The following is a 16,046-nucleotide window of genomic DNA, read 5'->3' as shown; positions in this document are numbered from 1 at the left end:
GAGCCCCAGCACTGCATAACCAAACATGATAAGGCAGACCTAGAATCCCAACTCCTGGGACCATCGGAAGTTTATGGTCACCCTTAAAACTTTGAGTTTGAAGCCAGCCTGTGCACATGACACCCCATCTTTAGACAGACAGACAGACAGACAGACAGACAGAGAAGCTAGCTGCTTCTGCCTGGTGTGAAGGACAATGAGTTCATGGATATCACCTAGCTGCCGACACATCTTGCCTCCAACATCCTCCCACAGAGTCTAGAATACCGCTGAGCCCAGACACCACAGTTGTACGGAAAGCACGGGGAAGGTGTGAGGAAAGAGTGGGGTACCGTGCACCCTATTCTGGTACTGTAAAGATGGAGAAAACTTGGTCATACACACCAGCTGGGTCCCAGAACCCTCTTCCCTCAGCACCACCCAAAGCTGCCTGCTCTTCTGTTCTCTGAGGAAACACAGGGACCAAAAAAATCAACCCTAAAATCGCTTCTGATCCCCAACACAAAGCATGTGAGGGGCATCTGGAAGCCGACGGAAAAGCTAGCAGATCCTTTAAGGCTGGTATCGATGGTCCTTTGTCCTTCCCCTCTTCGAAACAGCAACCCCTCTCCCAGATGATCATTTTTCCTTGGCTCAGCTACACACGTGCACACGTGTAGTGTGCACAATTGGAGCCAGGCTATTTTCCCTAGCTTTTGGAGATCAGCATCTCTGGGATCCTAAGAGTTGCCAGCTGCAGTGTCCACCTCAGGCAGCCTTGAAGCTCCTGCCGGCACACTCCAAGAGACTTGCACATCAGTCCCTCCCCATCCCTCCTGTCACAATGAAGCGTTCTCCAGCTACCCAATGGGAGAGACACTCCTCCCTTTTCCAGGCTCCCAACCCAGTTAAACTCCAAAGAATCCTGCTCTGAGTTCAGCCAGCCCCAGTTAAAACCCTTTAGCATGACATCTACCTGAGACACTTTCTGGAGGCGTTTTCAAGAACTTGCAGAACTCCTTTTAAAAGAAAATCTCTTTAAGCCCACACGCTGAATAAAACTAAAACTGTGAACAGACACCCTGACCAGGAAACACAGATGCCACAAACTGAAAAGGCAGAGAACCACAGGAGAAAGAACACGGGTCCATCCTTCCTGGGCTGCCGTGGAAATCATCACGAATCCCATGCCGAGCTGCCACTGTGGTCAGATGTGACTAGGAGGGATCCTAAACCAAGACGGTACAGCTGTCTCTTCACAAAACAAGGCCGTTGCTCATACAGTCTTCCTGGTTTACAGGGTATGCTATGCATATACGACATGGAACCCCCCCCCTCCCTAAAGTCATAAAGGTAAAAACAAATAAACAAGAAAGAACAGAGAATGAAGAAGACTGTCTGGACAGAAAGGCCTTGGTAGGAAGAGGTAGACCCGTTTAGAAGATGAGAAGCTTCTCCCCACACAGGGAAGACCTGATACTGCCTTGATGCTCACTGCACACTATGATTCAACGGTGCTTTCCCTCCGAGTCAAACTGAACTTGCCAACCCACTGTATAAAGTCATGTAAGTAAAAGAGGTGCACAACCTTTAAGGATACTGAGAAAGGTTTGTGTTTGAGTGCATTCTGTTTTAAAAGAATAAAAGCCACACAAGAGACAGCTACCAACACAGTGAGGCTTGCACAACGGTATTTACTTAGGCTTTGTATCAAAGTGTCTCACCTCAAACAACCCTCCTAGCGAGAGAGGGAAAAGAAAAGTCATAGTCTGCTCCAGCAATTACTGGAGTTAGATAATTATGAAGCGAAATGTGCAAACAGCCGCCAGCATAGTGCTGTATCCAAGGACCAACCTCGCACCGTCAAAGCACAGGAATTGGTAAGATGCTAACAGGATGACACGACCACATGGAACGAAGTATTCATCAAGTTTCCACAAAAAAGACTCAAGCAGTAAAAAGAAAATGCAGCATCCTGCCAGACCCTCCCCGTGGCCATTTCGGTGCAACAAGCCAGTTGGCCTGAGGACCATCCGATCATCAGGAAAGGCCCAGGACTCCCTTCACAAGCTGCTCTCTAAAGAGGGGTTTTTATTTCCCCCACCACAAACTAATCAACTGAAATGTGTTTTCACAAACTGTTCTTTTGGAATGGTATACAAAAGCCTGACCTTCAGCATATGCCAGGAAAGTGAATTATGTGGTTGGAGGGACAGACAAACAGGTGTCTGTCCTTCCCAGTGCACCGAAGCCCATAGGCCCTCCACAGTCAGAGCCTGACACCCAAGAAACAGACACCTCTCTGTTATCAGTTTTCTTAACGTGAACAGAAGTTTAGTATTTCTGACTTAATTTCAATGACTATTCTGGTGACAATCAGACATTAAATTTGAAATAAAAATGAAACTTGCCCACACTTACACATGACTTACAGTCTTTTTCCCAGTTTGGTTTAGCTTATGATTTTTGTTTTTGTTTTGGAGGGATTTTTTTTTCCATGACAGGGTCCATGTAGCCCAGGACTCACTGTGGATTGTAAGCTGATCTGGAATCACTGATGCTCCTGCCTCTACCTTCCAAGGGCTGGAGTTATAGACATGGTCCACCATGCTTGGATGAAAGAAATCTCAATACACAGCCATTGCTGACACAAATTGGTACAAGGCACACCCCACATAGTACTCATTGGTAGGTCCATTAGGATGCCCTACAGATATGTTTCTGGGGCTCTACCACAGTCTCTCCTTCTTAAATACAGGCCTCATAGGTTGTTGACCTACTTATATCTCCATCATTGGCCTGAAAAAAATGAAGGGAAAATGTAAAATAAAGTCCAAACAAGAGTAGCCCCAAGCAGAATCTATAGGGATATTTCATCCAACAAAGTACCACACATCTTGGCTGAGAGTGCTGGAAGTCCAAATAACTGGACCTCTCCCTAAGGTAGCAGCAGGGAGGGGGTAGTGCTTAGAAATCCGTGTTAAGCCTTAAGCAAGGACTTTGTAGATGAGCAAGGAAGTCAACAAGTAAAGTTGTGATTTCAAAGGCTACAACAACAAGAAATCCAGAGCTAGACAGAGCCCAGAAAGTGGATCCAGATCATTTTAGCACAGCTTTTCAAAGGGGTGTTTGCTCTATTTTAGCCTGACTGGAAACTGAACAAATTAGCAACAGTTTGCGTTTTTATAAAATGCTACAAAGAAGCATTGCTGTCATTTCCTCTGGGAGTCTGAAGACAGGGAAACCAGAGAACTTCCTGCAGCAGGTGCCTGCGTTCACAGACATCTAAAGGAATCTCTCTCTCTCACTGATACGCCTGAAAGGATAACTTTTGGAACATAGGGGTGCAGCTCAGAGACCTGGTGCTTGCCTCATATGCATAAACCTCAGCACCTCAAGATAATAGGAATAGTAGTTTTTCTTATAGTGTAGGCTCACACGTTCTTAACTGGCCACTTCCTAAAGCAGTGGCGAGAACTTCTAAGTTAAAGATCTCTTAAAACATGAACCTAATCAGTTATGTAAATTTCAAAAAGTAGTTAAGGATTTTGAATGTGAAAAAAGACAATGTTTGACAGTTTGAGGAAATAGGGACCTGACTGAAATAGCTGTTAAACCATTATTTAAAATAGGGGCCTCGGTGGAAAGGCTGTCCTCTATCAACCAATAAATCTGACCACCATAATTTTCCATCCAATAGCAATGAAAGGATAGAAAATCCACATTTCAAAATGACTTATAAAGAGGTTGGGGGAACGGCCACATGGCAAACAGCATTGGTTGAGCTTCAAGGGACACAGGCTCAGTTCTCATCACCTATGGGGGCTCACAAAACAAACAAACAACAATAACAACAACAACAACAAAAAAAAAACTAAACAAAAAGCCAAAACATGTAACTCCAGTTCCAGGGAGTACAACATCCTCTTCTAACCTCTGAAGGAAGGCACCAGATACATACATATCTGGAAGGAAGCAAAAGCAGACACACACACACACACACACACACACACACACACACACGAGAGAGACAGAGACAGAGACAGAGACAATAAATGTAAATAACTTACCAAGAACAAGAATTATTAATAACAATAGAACCATGGGGTGGGGGGATGGGCTATAGTAACATTTCCACTTACCTGTCACCCTCTAAATTCTACCTGTTCTGTCCTTCACTTTAAAATATAAAGTCAGAGCTTTACACAGATTCATGATCCCCAGAATTTGAGGGCCACTCGGGTACTAAAAGAAGCTAGAAGTGACCCAACAGGATTTCCCTAGGCTTTTAGGCAAGCTGGTTTTTTGCAAGTTAAGTTTTATGCAAAAGGAAAATTAATTCCTTTGAGTCTTAAAAAGAAGGGGACAACAATTTCCTTCTTTAAAAACAAAAACTGTTTCAATTCTTAAACCCCTTCTGAGAGAAGGCTTTGGCATCCTCAAACCATCCTGACCCCATGCTATCAAGATGCTAAGCTCATTTACTGAACTCCATAGCCATGAACCAGAGGTTGATTAGAGAGCAGGGGGTCTGAAAAAAATCTGTAAAATAAGTCAACTTGATCAAAGAATGGAAGACTAAAAGAGACCCTGAACTAATGCTAGTCTGTGATGTTAAATATAGGTTGACGTTTACAAAGGAATGGCTACATTTTAAAGTGATTTAAAATAGGATCCACTTGACCCTAACAGTTCATAAAGAAAAGTTAAATCTCTTATACAAGATACACAAGAAACAAAACTTCCAAAACTATGAAGACAGAAAGACTTTAATAAAAATAAAATAAAATAAAATCGTCTGGCTGGATTACAAGCATGTTAATTCTTAAATATTTTATAGGTGTGTTTACAGACATGATTACCTAAGCACACCAGATACCTGTGCTTATACAGAATAGGGCTTTGGACTATTAACGTACAGGTTGAGCACCCCTGACCCAAAAAAATCTAACATCCAAAATGTCCCCAAATCCATAACTTTCTCCGGGCAAATATGAAAAAGTAGAAAATTCCACCCAGATGTCAAATAACTACCTGAACTCAAAATGTAGATACACTAAAAACATTGCATGAAACTACCTTTATGCTATCAGATATAGATTACACGCAAATTATGTTTAGATCTGATTCCCTCTCCCAAGAGATCACTATGTATATACAGACATTGCAGTCTGAAGAACTGCAGAGCCCTTTTACCCACACGCATTTTATTTTCTCAAAGCAGGGTTCCACTGTGTGTGTAGCCCTGGCTATCCTGGAACTCGCTCTGTAGACCAAGCTGGCCTCGAACTCACAGAGATCCTCCTGCCTCTGCTCCCTGAGTGCTGGGATTAAAGGCAGGGGCCACCACTACCCCGCACCTCCAAGCATTTTCGATGAGGGAGCTCAAACTTAATTAAAACATACATATCTGTAGAATGCACAGCTCTACAAAAGGGACACAGGAGAGTGAGCTCTCACTACCTTACACTTGGAAGACGTTAATGAAAGATAATAATGATAGCACTGAATCCATCAACTTCCCCGAGAAAGAGTCCATGCGTTCAGTTTTATAACGGAGACACTAGGGGTCATTACAAAAGGGTTCGAAACGAATCTCTTTGGATTGCCACTCAGTTCCCCTAAATAACCTAAAATGCTATTCAAACGACACAAAATCTTACAAACATATCTCTCAAGGAAAGCAAACTAGAAGAAGAAGAAAAAAAAAAGGGGGCTGGGGGACCCTATGAATCATATTTAAATATTTACCAAATCACCACAGGTTCTAGACCCACATTTCACGTTCAGGCCCTGAACTCAAGATCATCCCACTTTTAAACAGTTGAAACTAAACGGAAAACTCAGAAAGCAACTTGTTACTGTAATAGATAAAGCTATAATACTTTCCGTTTCTGAAATATATGATACATACCGTACAAACAGGTTTAGGTGCCCGCCGGACATCAATAATATGCTGTGCGCCCCCTGCTGGCTAATGTTAAAAATAACAATGAATTTCTCAGGGCATAGGCCTTTGAAGTGCTGGGGTTCAAAACTCAGTTGATGACTTTATTGTTTTTTTTTTAATGTACAAACAGTTAAGCAAAGCTGGTGTGGGGTGGCCAGATTCCATCACAATAGGGGACGTTTAAAGCTGACAACAATGTCAAGAGTAAAAAGTGTGCCCAAGCCTCCAAACGCTAAACAATGCAGAATTAAAGCCAAAAGCAGAGAACATCAAGAAACAGAGCAACATCCTCTCGCTGAGACAATGGCATGAAATCAAGTCCTGTTTAATAGCCCTTCAGGGGGTAAGAATTATTTCCCTGCCTCCTGTGCCAACCTCAAGCTGTTTCCTAAGGAAGCCAAGCGGCCTTGATCAACAACGTCTGGTGGATTAATAAAAGTAATAAAGAATAAAGATCCAAACTAACACAAGTCAGAGTTCTATTTATAATTATTTGGACCCAGGCTTGGAGAAGCTGGATTCTGGCTCCTGCAAAGTACATACATGTATGATCACCTAAATTAATCACAGATAATCTATCTGTGTTTCAAAGGGTATATTCAACTCGAACAGGAAGCTGGGCGAGAACGGAGGGCCAAGGACTTCGCCATGACCCAAGCAGCATTGGGTTAAAAGTAACAGAAAGCTGTATATGATTTTTGGACTAGCGTCTAACATGTGATCTGTAAAATGGGCCCACTAAAATCACTTTTAACCATAGAGTTGGGGTGGTCCTTAAGTCCTGACAGGTACTAGCTGGAGTTGCTGGAGATACTGACACACAGGAGGGGATCAATACACTCCGGTTTGAGTACCTCCAAAGAACCAGCTAAGCTCTCCCTAGAATTATCCGCTACAATCTGAAAGAGGGCCGTTCCCGGGATATTAAAGGATCCCGTTACGGTTTTCTGTTTTGTTTTTGTTTTGTTTTGTTTGCGTGTGGGTACTCTCCAAAGCCGCTCACTTCTTCAAAGGAAGAAGAAACTTTTAAGTCGGCTGGTTCTTCACCTCAGTGGGTCACTCCCTCGCGGCTCTCCTGTCACCGCAGGGCGCAGCACGCGGCGCAAACACCTGTGCAGCGCTCGGCGGCGCGGTCCCAGTCCAGAACATCTGTGCACTCCTCCAACCGCACAGCCACCTTGGGGGACCGAGTCCTCCCAGTTCACAGCTAGCGGAGCGACCGTTTGCACGAACACCTAAAGCCTCGGTAACTGGGGCTCGTCACGCCAGCAGTCTGCACTCCTGTCGGGTACGGGAAGGTGGGACAAATGTCCCAATCAGCCCAACTCTGCAAGCGGATTCCTCTAGCAACATCCGTGAGTTTCAAGTTTGTCCCAACCAAGTTCACACTCGCAGGGAGCCTCTACCATCAGCGGGAGCGCGGCGGGATTAACCCGGGCGCGTCCTCCGCTGCGTTTTCAGGACTGACTCCCCGAGCCAGGGAGTGGCCGTCAGGGACCCTGGACTGGCGTGGGCGCGCGTGTCCCGCGGCCGCGGCCTCTGCTATCCATCAGGGTCCAGCGCCCACCCACGCTGTCACGCGCCGGGAGGGCAGTGGCCTGCGGCCCCGCAGGGGACTAGGAAACCGCGGAGAGGAAGAGCGAAAGCGGGCGTGGGGAACTCCTTCCTGGAGCTGCCCACCCGGGACCGCCGCGGATCCTGGTTCCGCTCAGCGTCAACCCGGCCCGGCCAAAGCCAGGTCCCGGGCTCTGGGTCCCGGGTGACCCGAGCAACCCCGCGAAGCAGGCACCGACTCGCACCGCGCAGCGTGCACAGCCGCTCACCGGGCGCCGAGCAGCACGTACCTCGCAGGCAGCGTGTCCAGGACCGGTCGTCCGCCGCGAGGTGGAGGAGTTACTAGCCGAAGCGAGTCCCCGCGCCCAGCGCGCGCAGGCGGCCGCGAGCTCAGCAGCCGCAGTGCAACTGCGCCATCCGGACCCCGCCGGGGACTTTCACCTCCTGCCGGGAGCTCGCGGAATCGCGCAGCGAAAGTGGCCTGGAAGGACAGCAGCCCGCTTTCTCCTCTCCCCACTGTCTCTCACTGCCAGGGAGGAGGAAAGTGGCGCTCGGCGTCCCCGAAAGCCTGGATCACCCCCATCGGGCCCGTGCGGCGCCCTAGCTCGGCCGCGCACACGCGCGGGCGGGGTCGGGCGCGCAGCCACAGCAATCAGCGCGAGGGGGGAAGGGCACTGCGGGCCTTGGGGGCTCGGCCGCCTAGAAACTCCTCCTCCTGCCCCTCCTCTCCTCCTCCTCCACTGCTGATGGATGAGCCGAGAGAGCTTGCTCCAGCCTGCGCTTCCCTTCGGGCAGAGAAGGCTGGGGCTGGAAGGAGAGAAAGGAAGTCAGGGAGCGGCCCGGGATGGGGTAACAGCTGGGGATCCCTGGCCTGGGAGAAGTGTGGGGTACCCGGGATGTGGCGATCACTGAGGGGACTCGCTGCCTCTCTCTGGATCCTTCAAACTACCAGGGTCTTAAGAGAAGATAGGGACCGTGGTTGTCGATATCAAAATTCTTTTTTAAAATATCTCAGAGAAGCCCACTCCTACATCGCAGCCCCGTGCACATACATTCATTCTGCCCCAGTTTGGGTTTTCTCCCGGTTCTGGTTATCATGCTCTTTCTCTGTACAGCCTGGCACAGAGTGCCTTCTCTAGCTGTTGTGCTACCTGAATTCCAACCCTGCAGTCTCCCCATGGCCCTGAGTGTGAAGGACAGGCGAGCACGCAGGGTCCCGCCTGCACGCATGTGCCGGCGACATGCACCTTGCAAGGCTTGAACGCCACTACTTCAATCACCAACACAACTCTGATGCTCTGTTTACACTTCGCTTTCTGTTGAAAGGTGAATTGCCCATTGGGGCCATAGTTCAGTAGTAATGTTATGTGCCCAACATACACAGAGCCCTGAGTTTGATCCCCAGCCCCCCATACAACCAAGTATGGCAGGAGGATCAAAAGTTCAAAAACAGCCTTGACCAGAGTGAGGTCAGAAGACAACTTTCTCCCTTTCCACCACGTAGGGCCCAGGAATCCAACTTAGGTGCAGTTCTTCAGGCTTGGCAGCAAGCACCTTGACCCACAGAATTCTGTCACCAGCTACTTCACCGGAAACTCTACCAGTGACACAGCAGATGAAGTGACAGAAGTGACTGGTTCAAAGACAGGTTTCCAGTCTTGACAGTTGTTGGATAATCAGGGAACCTTTGCACAAATGAGGGACCCAGTTAGACTTCTGTAATTTTAATTTTTAAAGTCTATTTTTTAATGATGGTTCTTAGACACCTTAACCTCCCTTCTAGCCCATCACCCACCAGAGAGGTAGGAAAAAGGAAAGGGTAACAGGGGAGTGGACCTGTTTAGAAATGGTCCTTTGGAGCAACTCCCAGCTGTATTGTCTGGAAATCGGCCGTTCAGTTCACAGGTTCGAAGAGACAGCTCCATCCACCCACAAACACTTCACGACATATGGGCAGCCAGTTCAGTAGAGTCGGGACAGTAAACAGGAATCAGCAGCAGTGGCACTGCCTAGCAGAAACAGCCAGGCCTCAGCCTCAGCAGCAGGAGAGACCAACAGGAGAAGTTCTCGGCTACGCCTCTCTCTCTAGGAAGTGAATCTCAGCAAAGACTCCAGACCAACCAGTGTTACACAGCTGGCTCCATAAACAAACCTAGCTCAGCCACACACACACACACACACACACACACACACACACACACACACACCTGTCACTGGCCACCGAGTTCTATTCATACTCTCTCCAAACAGCACATGTCCTCCATGGGTCTTGCCTCAGCCAGGTGAGTCTGTCTCAGCTGACACCACTGTCAGTCAGCCCGAGTCCATGAAAGCCACAAGAAACTGCGACACACCACAAGTTTCTTGGTGTGTTTCTCGTTGGAGTCCTGACAGATGGAGCTCAACTATGCAATGTAAGGCGGACCAATACATGCATCTTTAGCAAAGAATCCTTCAGTACATGCCCCTTTACCTGCGTGCTTTAGCAGAATATCCTTTCACCTGTCTGCTTCAGTGAAACATTCCTTTCCCTGCCTTAACCTTACACCTGTGTCTGCCTCAGGAAAACACTTCTTCCTGTGTTTGCCCCAGCAAAGCACCATCTAACACAACTGACTTTCCAAAGAAAGGACTCTAATGTTTCTAACTTAGATGTCCTCTAAAAGTGCTAGGCTTTTAACATGGAGAATTGAGTGGTAGGGTTTGGGGGTTTGGGTGTTGGTGTTGTTTTGTTTTGTTTTCCCTTTGTAATTCAGGGTGGTGACACACACCCTTGAACTCTCAATCCTCCTGCTTCTGCTTCCTACTTCCAAGTTCAAGGATTACAGGCGTGGGCCAGCCAACATACCCAATTGAGAAGGCTTCTCATACAGTTTCATCATGTGGGTTTCAACCCCTGTGGGTTTGCCTAAGAGCATCAGAAAACACTTGGTGGGGGTGGGGAGTTGACATTGAAATGGCAAAGTTTATCCTTGGACAAGATACCAAACAAAAAAGCATGAGCAAACAAACGGGATTATATAAAACTTTTGTTCAGTGAGGACAACAAACAACAAAGGAGAGAAACAAGCCACGGATTGGGAGCATGTGACATACAACAGTAAGTACATGACAAGAGGCCGGTATCCACAAGGCACACAGCACAACACCCTCCAAACCCCAGCAACACACAGATGAACAGCACCATGAGGAAGTGGCTATCCGCATACACTGACATCCAACCAAAGTATTGCCAGAAACGACCCACGGAACCATGAAAAATGCCGATCACCAGTAACCATCAGGAAAGCAAAGATTAAAACCACGGATATCCCATCCCACCAAATGGCTACTAGCAACGAGGTAAATGACATCTAGCAAGCACGAGAGAAACAGGAACATTTGCACACCACTGGTGGGAATGTAAAACTAACACTCATTTTTACAGGATACCATTTGGGGAAAACACAGATACTTACGTTACAATTCGCAACAGTAGCAAAGTTACAGTTCTGAAGTAGCAATGGAATGATTCTATGGCTGGGTGTCACCGCAACATTAGGCATCGTATTAAAGGGTGGCAGCGTTAGGAAGGTTAAGAACGACTGTAACAAAGCATGGCCTTCATTATTTTTATTTCCATTCTATGATGAGGTCTACTTGAGAAAACAGGAAATACTTCTCACTTCTTTAATATGTTTATATGTAGTTTCAGAGATTCATTGTAACGATTTGTATCATCAATCAAATGAGTTACTATGGAAATCTCTTTTCTAGGCATCTATGGTGATTTGAATGAGCAAGGTTCCCCCGTAGACTCAGGCATGAACACTTGGTTCCCAATGGTGATGCTGTTTGGGGAAGTCCTGGGGCAGGGCAGCCTTGCTGGGGGGATACATCATTGGTGGGGGGTGGTCTCTGAGCCCTTACAGCCTCTCCCCACTTCCAGTTCAATCTGTTTGGTCTTTGCTATTAAAGATGCGATCACTTGGCTCCTTGTCCTTGAGTGTCCCCACTGCTTGCTCCACGTCTCTGCCCTGACATGATGGGCTCCTACATCATTGACCAAATAAACTGCGCCTTCTGCAAGTTGCCTTGCTCATGGCGCTTAGCACAGCAACAACAAGATAACTAATAGAACCCCTTACTGATAGGCGTTAAGCATTGTTTGAGAATCAGCACTGGAAATGCTGATAGACGCGATATCCTGAAGGAACAAGAACCAGGTCGGTGAGCCCAGGCCTAAACACAGTCTAACTTTAGGCCTCCAGATTTCTTTGCACTCGAATTGATTCCTCAGGCTATGTCTTCAGTCTCAAGTGCACACATGAGCACTTGAACTGGGTAGGATTGTTTAATTCAACCTCTAAATTGTCACATAAGGTATGGAAGTGGCAAGAGGCTCGTGAGTTCCAGCCTAGATTACATAGCCTTTGTCTTTGAAGACTGACGAAGTGCCTGTTCGTGGATCCCAAAGGACACCACTTTTAAACCCAGTTACCTTTGCCAATTAGGATACTAAATGTTCTGTATGCACGAACACACTCTCTAAGTCCTGTGTACAAACAGGGGCCTGTAGCTACTAGGTAGGAACACTTGTCTATGTTGATCCTTAACCAGCAAGCTTGACCACCAGAAGCTTCCATATCGACAATATCAGAGGGCGTTAAAAGTAGGTCAGATGTGCTTAGTTTTAACATATGACACGAGAAAACACAAGGACTGCATCAGTATTCACCAACTATCGGTGTGTGCAGGGGTGGTGTCACTTTAAATCTTTCCCCCTTTATTTACTTGTTTATATGTATCACATCATGGCTTTCTGGAGTTGGCTTTCTCCCTCCACAATGCAGACTTCAGGGATCAAACTCGGGTCAGGACATCAAGTGTCTTAGACTGCTGAGCTACCTCATTGGCCTGAAGATCAGCTGTTGCCATAGAGACCATCTTCCTTTGGTCCGAGGTAGTATCTTCATACATTTCCTATTGTCGATTTTTTTTCCTTTTCTGTTTTTTGTTTGCTCGTTTGTCCGTCTTCTGTGATTCTTTGGTTTGAAGCAGCTCTCAGGTGTCTTGGCTCGTCCTGAAACCTGGTGTGTGGCAGAATGACTGTGAGAACTGCTGATCTTCCTGCCTTCAACTCTGGGGAATCCAGGCATGAGCCACTCAGGACTTCATATGGCAGACGAACATTTTTTTAAGCAGGCACACAAATGGTCATTTTTAATTTGAGTTTTTAAAACTTTTTTTGAGAATCTCATACTTGAATACTGTATTTACATTTCTACACCTCCTTCTTCCTCTTCCAACTACTTCTGTGCCCTCCTCTACCCCTCTCAAATTCATGATCTCTTCTTTAATAACTGTTTTAAACACACACAGATAGAGACAGAGTCAGATAAAGACAGAGACAGAGAGACAGAAAGACAGAGAGGCAGACAGAGAAGGTGTTGCATGCACTTAAGGTTGCTCCTCTGTGCATGTGTTTGGGGCTAACCAATTGGAACTGACTTAACCTACCAAGAGGATCATCCCTAGAGAAGGCTGACTCTTCTTCTCTCGGCAGCCATAATTGCCTGTAACTCTTCGTCTAAGGGTGGGGATTTGTGACATTTCCCCCATCCCCATCCCCCACATCAACTGATGTTGTCATCCTGCAGGTCTTGTTTAGGCAAATGGATGGTCTCCCCTCACCCCCAAGAAGAACTGTAAAAAGAATTAGCATTTTTTTAAAAAAAGTATACATCCTCTTGCTTGTACAAACTGTCTGTTCGACAGCAGAGTCGGGTGATTTGCAGAGCCTGTGTCTGTCTTAAGGAACAGTCCCTCCCTTAAGCAGGGACTCACCCTTTTAGTGACTCATCCTGTGGCATGTCTCCAGATCCCACTGATAAGCAGGCATCTGAGAAAATACGTAATAACCTGTTTGTCAGTAATGTTTGCTTTGGGCTCACCCTGGCCCCCTTGGAGGAAAAAGTACTTACTCCAGTCTTCTGAAAGACTCGGTCACCTTAAAAATCCCTATGATTGTTTCTCCTTCTCATAAGTTCTGATATAGAACACAGCGCATGCTTTATAATTGGTGAATCTAACTCCAGGGCTGGGGAGCATAGCTCTGTTGACACAGTGCTTACCTTATGTGCACGAAGCCCTAGGTGTTATGTTTACCACCTTATTCACTAGGCACGATGGCAGGCGCCAGTGTTCGGAGAGGGGATGGTCCCAATCCCCAGATCAGCTTTGCCTTTGTAAGGAGAGCAAGGCCAACCTAATGGCTGTGAGACCTTGTCTACGTGAATAATAAAATAAAACCCACAACAGTTCTGTTACCCTCACGTCATCAAGGATCACTTGATGCACAGAGAAGCTGAGTTGCTTACCAGCAGGGGGCTGAGCCAGGCGATTACCTGACTCCAGAGTCCATATCTGCAGCTGTGCTTTGTACCACAGGTGACCATGAGCCCCTTGCCGAGGGTAGAAAGTCTTATTCCGTTGTTTGGGGTTTCAAAGCTCCTTGGAGGGGCTGGAGGGATGGCTCAGCGGTTAAGAGCCCCGACTGCTCTTCCAGAGGTCCTGAGTTCAATTCCTAGCAACCACACGGTGGCTCACAACCATCTGTGATGAGATCTTTGCGCCCTCTTCTGGCGTACAGGCATATATACAGGCAGAACACAGTATACATAATAAATGAATAAATCTTTAAGAAAAAGAAAAAGTTATCAAAGCTCCTTGGAGCTGTAACTAGATGGAAAAGAAGTTAAGCGAGTGGAACTGTTGGCTTCCACTCATTCACAAAAACAGGGTCTTTCACCCAGGTACAAACATGTGCTTGAGGTTTGTCAAGCACAGCAAGCAGCCTGGAGGTAATTGCACAACCACTCTGAAGGATGTGTGACCAAGCAAACTCTGTTCCAAAACTGCAGAGACAGACACTGTCTACGGGCTCCAGCATGCACGCTCACCTTCGGTTTAGCTGGCCTATAGTCACCGGCAGCTTTACAACTTCATTTCGAAAGTTTGCTCCCAAAGACGCCAGGGCATACTTGCAGGAGTCTCATGCGGCATCGTCATTGAAGGCAGAAATTTAGAGCCATGGTTTTCTATATCTGTATCTGAGGTGAGGGTTAGTCTGGACTGATAAAGTGTGCAACAGGCAAAATTCCAATTAACAGGGAAAAATTACTCTTCAATGATCCCTCATGCAGGGCAGAGAGCCAAACAAGCACCTGATTTAGACCTGATTCCTGCCAGGGCTTGGCAATGAAGCAAATTCCCCTGCCACCATAAAACTACCAGCCTCTGCCAACATGCCATTTCCTGAGAAGCAGAGGCCCAGGATGGAGGTTTCCAGAACTCACCTGCCTTCAATTTCCCCACAGCAGGGGTTCCAATGAGGCCAGAAAACTTGTACTGTTTCAAAGTAACAACAAACCCACTTGGGATCTTTGTGGGTCTCCACACAGCAGATGTGGGTCCAGGTGGGGCTTGTTCTCCCTTACAGCTGAAAGCAGGGACCAAAAGGGGACCCGATACCCCTCCTCTTTTCTACAGCAAAGAACTAGCCCTCTTTTGTGAGTTTATTGTTACACATGATCCCCCAACCCCCCCCCCCCCGCCAGAGAACAGACATAAAAGGATCATAAGCATCTAGGATATGTATCAATAGCTTTAAATGTTACAAAGCTTAACTCACTACTTGACAAGCAGGAACATTCTAGAATTCAGAGGTCTGTGTGGGCCATTAGTCAACTTCAGGCTATCCTTACCTTCTGTGCTAGAGTTTATAGAAACTTAGGAAGATGTGCAAAGTTCAAGTGAACAAGAGGCCCATCCTTAGGGGTCATGGGACCACATATTGTATCCTTAGGGGTCATGGGGATTCATTATATCCTGATGGGTCATGGGGATTCATTGTATCCTGATGGGTCATGAGGCCATTCCTTGTATCTATTTTTTAAAACAGGATCCCTGTAGCCCAGGTTGGCCTTCGACTCTCCCTATAGATAGCCAGGGGAAATCTTAAACTCCTTGTCTTCCTGCCTGCACCTCCAGAGTTCTGGGATCACAGGTGTGCACCATGCAGCTTGGCTCCTGTTGGGTAAGTGCACCCCAGGCAGGCAGACACTCTCCCAAGTAAGCCACACCACAGCCTCCAAGGGTTGGTCACTGTCTTGTTAATGTTTGTTTTCTAATAGACATGTCATTTTTACCAAAAGTCGTGAGGTGATTATTCCTTGTAAACATTTTGTTTTCTTTATTTAGAGATACAATTAACACACCTGAACATAGCTTACTAGATCCTCAGCATTAGATCCAAGCATAGAGCATTTGATGATTTCCAGATGAGCACTGATTTTTTTACACTTGTTTCTCTCAGTCTCTCTGTCTCTCAGTCTGTCCATCTCTCTGTCCGTCCGTCCATCCGTCCATCTGTCTCTCTCTCTCTCTCTCTCTCTCTCTCTCTCTCTCTCTCTCTCTCTGTGTGTGTGTGTGTGTGCGCGCGCGCGCGCGCCATGGCTAATGTGTGGACATCAGAAGACAACTTGTAGGCGTCCTCTCCTAGCATGTGGTTTCCAGGGGTTAA

General features: G+C 46.8%; 1 protein-coding gene across 1 annotated transcript in view; it reads right to left on the bottom strand.

Moving 5' to 3' along the window:
* Nucleotides 1–8,017, bottom strand: part of Tgfbr3 (transforming growth factor beta receptor 3) — a 173,324-nt gene extending 165,307 nt beyond the window's left edge. Inside the window, exon 1 of the mRNA NM_017256.1 lies at nt 7,774–8,017. The gene's annotated coding sequence lies outside the window, so the exon portion shown is untranslated. The remainder of the gene's footprint in view (nt 1–7,773) is intronic.
* Between the last annotated feature and the right edge of the window lie 8,029 nt (nt 8,018–16,046).

Source organism: Rattus norvegicus, chromosome 14 (assembly GCF_021556685.1).
Source record: "Rattus norvegicus strain SHRSP/BbbUtx chromosome 14, alternate assembly SHRSP_T2T, whole genome shotgun sequence".
Lineage (NCBI taxonomy): Eukaryota > Metazoa > Chordata > Mammalia > Rodentia > Muridae > Rattus > Rattus norvegicus.
The sequence above is the reverse complement of the archived record's forward strand: the minus strand, read 5'-3'. Positions and strand labels throughout refer to the sequence as shown.